Source organism: Gadus macrocephalus, chromosome 6 (genome assembly GCF_031168955.1).
Source record: "Gadus macrocephalus chromosome 6, ASM3116895v1".
NCBI classification, from domain to species: Eukaryota; Metazoa; Chordata; class Actinopteri; order Gadiformes; family Gadidae; genus Gadus; species Gadus macrocephalus.
The window spans coordinates 1446996-1456207 of record NC_082387.1 but is presented as its reverse complement, the minus strand read 5'-3'; the positions used below and the strand labels follow the sequence as shown (position 1 = coordinate 1456207).

At 49.0% G+C, this 9212-nt stretch overlaps 1 long non-coding RNA gene across 1 annotated transcript; it reads right to left on the bottom strand.

Moving 5' to 3' along the window:
* Window positions 1-8524: 8524 nt before the first annotated feature.
* LOC132459175 (uncharacterized) lies at window positions 8525-9083 on the bottom strand. The gene is made up of 2 exons (XR_009526124.1): window positions 8961-9083; window positions 8525-8874 (listed from the first exon to the last, which is right to left on the bottom strand). It is a non-coding gene; the product is annotated as an uncharacterized LOC132459175 (long non-coding RNA).
* Between the last annotated feature and the right edge of the window lie 129 nt (window positions 9084-9212).

Sequence of the window (9212 nt, the reverse complement as noted above, 5' to 3'; positions counted from 1 at the left end):
TCAGCTTTCAACACTATCCTGCCTAACAAGCTACACAGCAAACTACACAAACTTGGCCTGAACACCACTTTATGCAATTGGATTTTGGACTTTCTAACACACCGCACACAACATGTCAGGATTGGCAAGTATGTCTCCCCCACCCTGCCCATGAACACCGGGGCCCCCCAGGGTTGCGTGCTCAGCCCACTTCTCTACACACTTTTCACTCACGACTGCTGCTTCCTCTTCTCCATCTAACCTCATCGTGAAATTTGCTGACGACTTAACAGTACTTGGCCTCATCACAGGAAATGATGAGACCTCATACAGGAGGGAGGCCGAGAGACTGGTAGAGTGGTGTGGTGATCACAACCTGGTTCTCAACACCACCAAGACCAAGGAAGTGATCATCGATTTCCGCAGGGCCAGACACCTCAGCCACTCTCCACTCCTAATCGGAGGGGAGGAGGTAGAGAGGGTGTCCAACTTCAAGTTTCCGGGGCGTGACTGGGGCCGACGATCTGTCCTGGAGGACCAACATCACCTCTGCCGTGGGTAAGGCACAACAACGCCTCTTCTACCTTTGGAAACTAAAAAGGGCAAAACTTCCACAGGGACTGATGGTCAATTTCTATCACTGCGCAGTAGAGAGCGTACTCACCTACGGACTACTGGTGTGGTTCTCCAGCTGCACCAGGGCCGAAAAGGAGGCCCTCCACAGAGTGGTCAAGGCTGCGGGGAGGATCATTGGGAAGAGCCTCCCAGAGATCTCCACAGTCTTCACCTCCCGCTGCCTACGCCGGGTGAACAACATCCTAAAGGACCAGGTCCACCCCGCCCACCATCTCTTCCAGCGACTGCCCTCTGGACGGAGATACTGTTCCATCCGCTCCAGGTCCAGCAGACTGACCAATAGCCTCTATCCACAGGCTGTCAGACTGCTGAACGAACAACCTGCCCCCCGCACCCCTTCACCCCACCCCCAAGCCCCAACCCCACCCCCAAGCCCTCGGTCATATAACTCCCACTCAATAACTGTGAACTGGACTGCATTGCTGCACTGTACACTATTTTCCATCTATTGCAGGACTGCAGCCCCCCCCCCCCTCTCACTCTCACACATCACAACTATGGACTAGACTTGCTGCATTCTCATTCATGTTATTATTGTTATTTATTTATTTATTAATATATTTATATTTATATACTATGCCAGTGGTGATCTAAACTTAATTTAGTTGATTAACTCTGTTGAACAAGGACAATAAAGAAATCTAATCTAATCCTGAACGCACTGTGCATACATTTATTCACGGCATTTCCCCCCCTGAAATAATTCCATATTACAAAAATCCAAATAGTTTGTGTGACAACTACATTTATCTTAATGTGCTGATTTTTTAAACATATATTTTGCGCAGCAAGAGAGCCGACTTTATCTGATTCCGCATAAGGTTTCATTGATTGGTTCTCTAGTATAGAATATTTGTAGACATTAAAAATGCAACGTTCCATTCATACATTATCATTCAAACGCGGCTATTGCTGACCCGATTAGGAGAGCTTGGATCCTGCCCATATTGTTGGGCAGGATGAAGTAGGCTATAGGCAGGGTTCGAGTTATGATTCCATCTCCGCGGGTCTCTTAAAGTTGTAGACGGTGGGGGGAGACCGTACCGGCCTTGCGCTGAATTTTGACGGGGGGGATATCGGACGTAAATATGGGCTATTATGACACGGCTCTTCTCAATGCCGTGGAACGCTCCGTTCACTTGCATGGGCCCTTCACAACAACGCCAGCTTCTTCGGTTGCTAAGCGACGTCAATGTCTTTGGCTAACTATTTCTCTGCTGATCAAGGGTGCACTCACACGGCCATCTGGCCGTGGCCGTGGCCGTTTTCACACCTAACCGTGCTCAAATCTGCCAGTGTGAGTGTGGCCAGTCTGGCCAGGCCAGGCCAATTTGGCCACTTGGGAGAGGTGTGCTGCTACGTTCCGGGCCGCTACGGTACAGATGCGGTACAGGCCACAGCGTATTCGCTTTTTGGAAAGGATCGTGCTCCAGACTGTGTGCAGCCTCGCGACCAAGGGTCAGAGCAACGGGTGAACTCGTCCTCCAGGGGCTATTTGTCTGTACAAACAGCCCCTGGAAAGGCTTCCTTTGAGTAGAAGCTTCCAAGTTTTGTTTAGTAACACTTTTGTTAGAAAAATATATATATAATCGTTCAGTCACTTACCGGTGAAGGCAGCGCTCTCGCGTCCTCTCCCGGCAACACTGCTGGGATTATTTTCACTACTGGCTACATTGTACAGCGCTAACCTACCTTGTGGGTGAGGCAGCGTGTCCGCTCCCTTCCAGCGCTTTTAGCTGCTGCTTGATAGCTTCCCTGATAGAAACAGCTCGGCTGTGTTCTGGGTTACCAAATTTGTTTGGTAACACTTTTGTTTAAAAAAAAGTTTTTTCGGTCAGTCACTTACCGGTGAAGGCAGCGTTCTTGCGTCCTCTCCCTGTAACACTGTTGCGTATTTCTTTCGGTCACTTACCGGTGAAGGCAGCGCTCTCGCGCCCTCTCCCTGTAACACTTTTGGGGATTTATTTTCAGTCACTTACCGGTGAAGGCAGCGCTCTCGCGCCCTCTCCCTGTAACACTTTTGTATTTCTTTTCAGTCATTTACCGGTGAAGGCAGCGCTCTCGCGTCCTCTCCCGGTAGGGAGAGGACGAATATACACTGCTGTATATTTGAGTGTGTAATTATTTTCAGTCACTTGCTGGTGAAGACTGCGCTCTCGCGTCCTCTCCCGGTAACACTGTCTTGTGTTTTCTCGAGTTAGTAGCATACTGGTGAAGGCAGTGCTCCCTCTCCAAGTGTTCTGCTGATGGCTCATGTGTGTGGCGCCTGTGAGGCCCTCCTTGAGCTTGACGATGGCCATGATCGCTGCCCCTCTTGCCTCGGCTTCGAGCATTTGAGGGAGGGCCTTACCGAGAGGGCCTGTATGAACTGCGGCTCAATGCCCTTGGCACTCAGGCTGGCTAGGCTTGCAGTGGTGGAACATCTGACAGCCGTCGACCTTCCGTCAATGGCGTCACTTCCTTCGGCTCAGCCCGGCCGTTCATGGCGTCGGGTTAAAGCAGTGCCCCCCACCAGGAAAAGGGAGCTAGGGACGAGCTAGCATCCAAGGTGGATCGCTTGTCGTCCGACATGGTGAGGATACAGGAACTCCTCCTGACCCTGCAACCTGGGGCAGGTGGCGCAGTGGCTGGCATCCGGCCTGACCCTGCCTTGGGGGATGTGCCGGGCACGGACGATGTCCTGACGCTGGCGGCATCAGCTAACCTCTTCAGTGAGGGTGTCACGGGGGAGGAAGCCTCGAACACTTTTGGGTAGGCCTCCCGCTCCTCTGCCCAGAGCTCTGGGCACAGCATAGAGGGTAACCCCATCGGGGCCGTCATCCGTACGGCCCTGGCTCGCCTGGGGCTCGATGCTCCTCAGGCAGACTTGGCTCAGCCTAGCGCCTTTTTCAGGCGCAGCCCTGCCACAGCCCCTTTCTCTGTCCCTCCTTCGGAGGAGTACTTAAAGGAGCTACACGTCTGCTGGAAGGATGCCAAGGCTCTCCCCCGTCCTTCTTCCAGTGCTCGGGCCTTGGCTGCCATGCGGGATCCAGCGCAATATGGGCTGGGTCGCATGCCACCCGTTGAGCCCGCCGCCATTGCCTCCCTCATTTTAACCCCCGATCAGGCTTTGCGGCCGAATGCCAGGTGTCCTCGGCCCCAGTGCAGGGTCACAGACGACCTGCTCTCGAAGGCCTACGACGCAGCAGCGCGTATGGGGCGGATTGGCCCTCTCCCACCTAATGCTGGCGCTCTCGACATCGCTGCAACAAGCTGCAGTTGAGCCGTCTACGCAGGACCTGAGCGATGCGTCCCTACAGGCCTTTGCCCTCATGTCCAGGGAATTGGGGCGTGTTATGTCCACCCTGGTCCAGACTCGCCCCAGGTCTGGTTGGCTCAGTAGCCCCTGACGGAGGCGTGCAGGAAGGCCCTCAGAGCCGTGCCAGTGGTACCGGGGGAGCTGTTTGGGTCAGCTGCCCTGGAGACGCTGGAGCGAGCTGCCCAAGCTAGGCAAACCAACCTGCAGCTGTCGGGTCTTCACAGGAGTGTGTCCGCTCCTTGCAGGTCTAGAGCCCCCCCGGCTGCCCCCCGGGGCCGCTCCCAGCCACGCTCTTACCCAGCGGGAGATGAGGGCCTACGTAGGTGTCGGCGGCCCGCCCAGCAGCCCGCTGATAACTTTCGTGCCCCCGCCCGCCCATCGCCCGGGCAGCCTCGGGCCTCGGGCCGCGGAGCCTCACCGGTACCCCTCCAGAGCCGACAGAGGCCGGGGGGCCAGGCGATAGGACCACGGGGCCGGTCGTCGGCTGTTTTTCCCAGCAGCAGATCAGTTACTGGGCTGCCTGTACTATAGACCCCTGGGTGGTTTCCACCTTAACCCGGGGGTACGAATTACAGTTCCGACGCCGGCCCCAGGCCTTCGGCCGGGTCAAGATGACAGTCGTCCGCGACCCGACGAAGGCCGCAGCTCTGGCCCAGGAGCTTGTGGCGGCAGCCCTCGCACCCCTGCAGACGCAGGGCATGAAGGTCCTGCCGTATCTGGACGACTGGTGTGGTAGAAATTAACGATTATATTCTATGGTAAACTATGATTATTATTAGGCCTGTATATCTAATGGTAGAAAACACACGGTGCGTGGGAGTCTGGGGTCAGAACAGATGGTGGAACCCATGATAGGAGCAGGAAGCTACGGGGTTAATGCGTGCTGACTTCAGACTGGTGTCCTAAATTATTTTGTTGATAATTTGGTTAGACAAACTCATGATTGATTGTGGGCGGAAATCTCGAACAAAGAAACTGCTGTGTGTGTGTGAATAAAGAAGAAGCTGAGATCCGTTGACCAGCAGTGACTTTGCAAACCCACTCGGCTGTTATCGTTGTTGCTTTTTTTTAAATGATAAGGCCTTTGTCAATACTTGTTCCGGAACCCTCGATTTCTTTTACTCTCTCTTAAATTAGTCGAAGTGTTTTATATCTCGGTTAAAATCCACCACATATTTGGCGTCACAAAATAGGATGAATTTGGGACTCGCCAGCTGCCGGGCCGGAGGACGGGACGCGAGCGGATCATACGACCAGAGCTCAAGGGTAAGTTGTCTTGCCATATATAGGATAGAGTCGTTTGATCTGTTCTTGCCCCGTCTGAACGCTGAGCAGCAGGTCAAGTGTCTCTTCGATTAAACGAACCAAAATTATAGATAATGAGCGAGAGAGAGAGATAGGGGAGCTCCGGAAGAGATTGACGTGCGCACGCACATAGGCCATACGCGCTCTGTGGTTTTAAATAACCAAGATGCTTTGTGGCTCCCTATTTGATACGAGTAGTTGTTATTGGTGTTTTGGTGTTTTGTTTAAGTAGGCCTACTATAAAGTCCTGTGGCTGTCTTCTAGAGGAATGAATTAGTGAGAAAGTTCCAATAGGACGGTACAGGTCCACAGGTCGAATGAGTGCGTACCTGTTGGACTTTTGAGATCCCAGCTGGAGTTGGGTTAGAATTCATTACTGTGGATGAATTCGTTTTTATTTGAGAAGAGCTTCCTTGGGATGCCGACTATAGGGAATTTTTAATTCTTTGCTTGGATCAGTTGAACTGCAAATCCTGCACCAATTGATGGTGAATTTCTAATTCCGATCTTGGCATCTTGAGAAAACAGGCTTCTCGCACTTTTGAATAGATAAGTTTCTTGGTTGGGGTACCGTTTGAGTTGGTATTTTGAGAAGTTTCTTGTTTGTTCTTGATCTGGTCGAGTAGTTATGTATTCAACCATTATTTTAGAAGAATAGGCTTGGTGTGTAAAGTGCAGTGTGAATGAGTTAAATGTGCTGATCGTGGACCGACTGAGATGCAGCTCTTGGATAAACTGAGATAGTTAATTAGTAATTCTGATCTTGGCACGGTGAAGCGATAGGTACTTGTTTGAAATTCTGGTTGATTGATTATATATCCGACCGTTCATGTTTTAATCAAAAGGCCAGCTTCAACGCTCGGTCAACCTTTTATTTGTAATGAAAGACTCAGCATCTTGTACACAGGAAATTTTGAAGAGTAAATTTTACTCAATTTGAGTAAAATTTTACTCCCAAAAAGACAGTATTTGGTCCCAGTCCAAAAAGAGTACAATTTACTCTCGTCATAGAGTTACATTTTCAGAGTTATTTCTATTCTATCTAGAGTTCATATTTTACTCCACAAGATTAAAATGTACTCAATTTAGCATAAAGTGAGAACAACTCCAACACCATTTCACTCAATACAGAGTTGTATTTTACCCTATACAGAGTAGTAACTGCCTCAAAATAGAGTTCCAATTCTACTATTAATTGAGTTGTATTTTACTCTGTACAGAGTAGTAACTGCCTCAAAATAGAAGTCTAATTCTACTATGACTAGAGTTCTATTTCACTCAATAAAGAGTTGTATTTTACTAAATATTGTTTTTAATAATGATAACTCTGGATTAAAATGTTTGAAATAAAAAATACCAGAAAATGAATATTCAACAATGCACTTAAATCTTAAATGCATATCACATGCACTGAGCACCCATAATATATGAGGGGGGGGGGAAAGTCTTTCAGGGTGACACATCCCTATAATTTTTTGATAAAAACAAATAGAATATTGTAAACAGGTATGCACACTATCACAACACCATCAATAGCTGCAGATAAGGCTGTGAAATATTGCAATTGCCATCAGCCCAGCCAAAACATATATGCCCAATTGGTGGGCCATCACAATTTGGACACAATGTGCTCTTTGAAATTGGGTCGATTAGATTAAACAGGAGAAAATATGAATAAATTAGAATTTGAGTTATGGGCAAAGAAATTCAGAATTCCATTGTTCATCTCCAGTGCAATAGTTAGAGCTTAGCGATTCTTTTATCACAGGAAACAGTATGGGACAATAAACAAACTTGAATCATCATTACTGTATGACATCTGCATATCGAATGCTTTGTAACAAAAAAGCTCTTTGACATCAACAACATGAGGTCCTTCTGCAGTACACACAACTTTAAATGCATAAAAATGCTCATCCATACACAGTGTTTGGAGTGCAAATGTACACAACAGTAACCTCTCATCTTTAAGAACAACACGGTAGATTTTGTGAAAAACTGGCATCTCATTAAGCACTTTAAAGAGCCCATGCCATTAAAATCACATTTTTCCTATTGTTTGTTAAATAACATAGGTCTGAATAAGTTTGTGAGCTGTGGTAAGTTTGAAATCTATGCAGTTTGTCTGCTGAATGCAATAGGCAATGAAAGGAAAAAGGCAGAAGAAATGAGCCGATCTGGATAAGGTGACACTGTGACGTAGCGTTGTCAAATTATTATTCATGGCCCTGCCCACTTGGTTGGTTCGTAACCACCCACAAGAATTCTGAAGGAGTCGTGATTGAGCTAGTGCTAAATGCTAATACGTGTACGGTAGTTGCTTAGTTCGTAGTAACAGGCTAGTTACAGAATTTTGAATGCAATGGCAGAACGACATCGAAGTACATGAACTGCGACATGCTGCCTGCCGCCGGTTGCCGCGAGGCACCACCGCCGCGAAGCACCACCGCCCGGCAGCGGGCAGCCGGGCGGTGGTGCCTCGTGCCGGCAGCAGGCAGCGCGCGGTTCTGTCTACTACAGATTGATGTGGAAGTGGAAGAACCAGAGACGTCGGAGAACCCGACGAAGTCCTTTGTGATTCATTATATCGTCTGGACGTGCACACAGCTTTTGGCCGTGATAATATGTATTATTTGATATTATTTAGATATAGAGCTCCAGGACTGTAACGCAAGTGTTGTACACTTCCTTGTTATTTGGATAACCGTTCTGCTGTTGGTGTGATGGCGCATAACACGTTGGACTCTCGTCTCTGGTATTTCTACAACGAGACTCGTAGTGGGGGTTATCTCAGCCATGGTTGAGAATGAATTGGGGGAAAGGAACTTTGGCTTTGACTACCTGAAGTAGGCATGAACCACGACATGGAGGAGAAAGGGATTGTTGACCGCGGTCGTCTCCCGCCGGAGCCTCGCTGCCGATGAACCACCGCCTCGGCTTCAGGAGGCGGTGATTAGCGCTGACCGCTGCCGAGGCGGCGGGAAGCAGGGCTCAAGCGGGATACATTCGCGGCCAACAATCCCCTTCTCCTCCATGTCGTGGTTCATGTACTTCAGGGAGTCAAAGCCAAAGTTCCTTTCCCCCAATTCATTCTCAACCATGGCTGAGATAACCCCCACTACGAGTCTCGTAGTGGACTTCGTCGGGTTCTCCGACGTCTCTGGTTCTTCCACTTCCACATCAATCTGAAGAAGACGCGGTCGTTTGAGATTCATAATAGCCTATCGTCTGGAGGCTCACACAGCTTTTGGCCGTGATAATATATATTATACATTATATGATATAGATATCTATGTATAATATGGGTTTCTAAGAGCCATTGCGATACATCCACCGTAAACAGAGCGCATGGTACCGTGGCTACAAGCTGCTCAGGGCCAGGTGATAATATATATTATATATTATATGATATAGATATCTATGTATAATATGGGTTTCTAAGAGCCATTGCGACACATCCACCGTAAACAGAGCGCATGGTACCGTGGCTACAAGCTGCTCAGGGCCAGGTGATAATGTATATTATATATTATATTATATAGATATCTGTATAATATGGGTTTCTACGAGCCATTGCGATACATCCACCGTAACCAGAGCGCATGGTACTGTGGCTACAAGCTGCTCAGGGCCACACCCCCACCCCCCTCCTTGACCTGCCTTGACACGCCCACCGTAACCAGAGCGCATGGTACTGTGGCTACAAGCTGGTCAGGGCCACACCCCCACCCCCCTCCTTGACCTGCCTTGACACGCCCACCGAAACAGCGCGTTTGGGGGAAGCTCAATGTGCGATGGTTCGGAGTGGCTGTAACTGCACCACGGCTGAATTTCGGGGACGTCTTTGAATACTGTGTTTGTGGCCCACTAATACCTATATTAAAGCATCCATAAAATAGCATGGCATGGGATCTTTAAGACAAACAACTAAACCTGGACGATACATATTTCCATGGTGTTTGGCCCATCTAACATCCAACACCTTAGTGTCAAT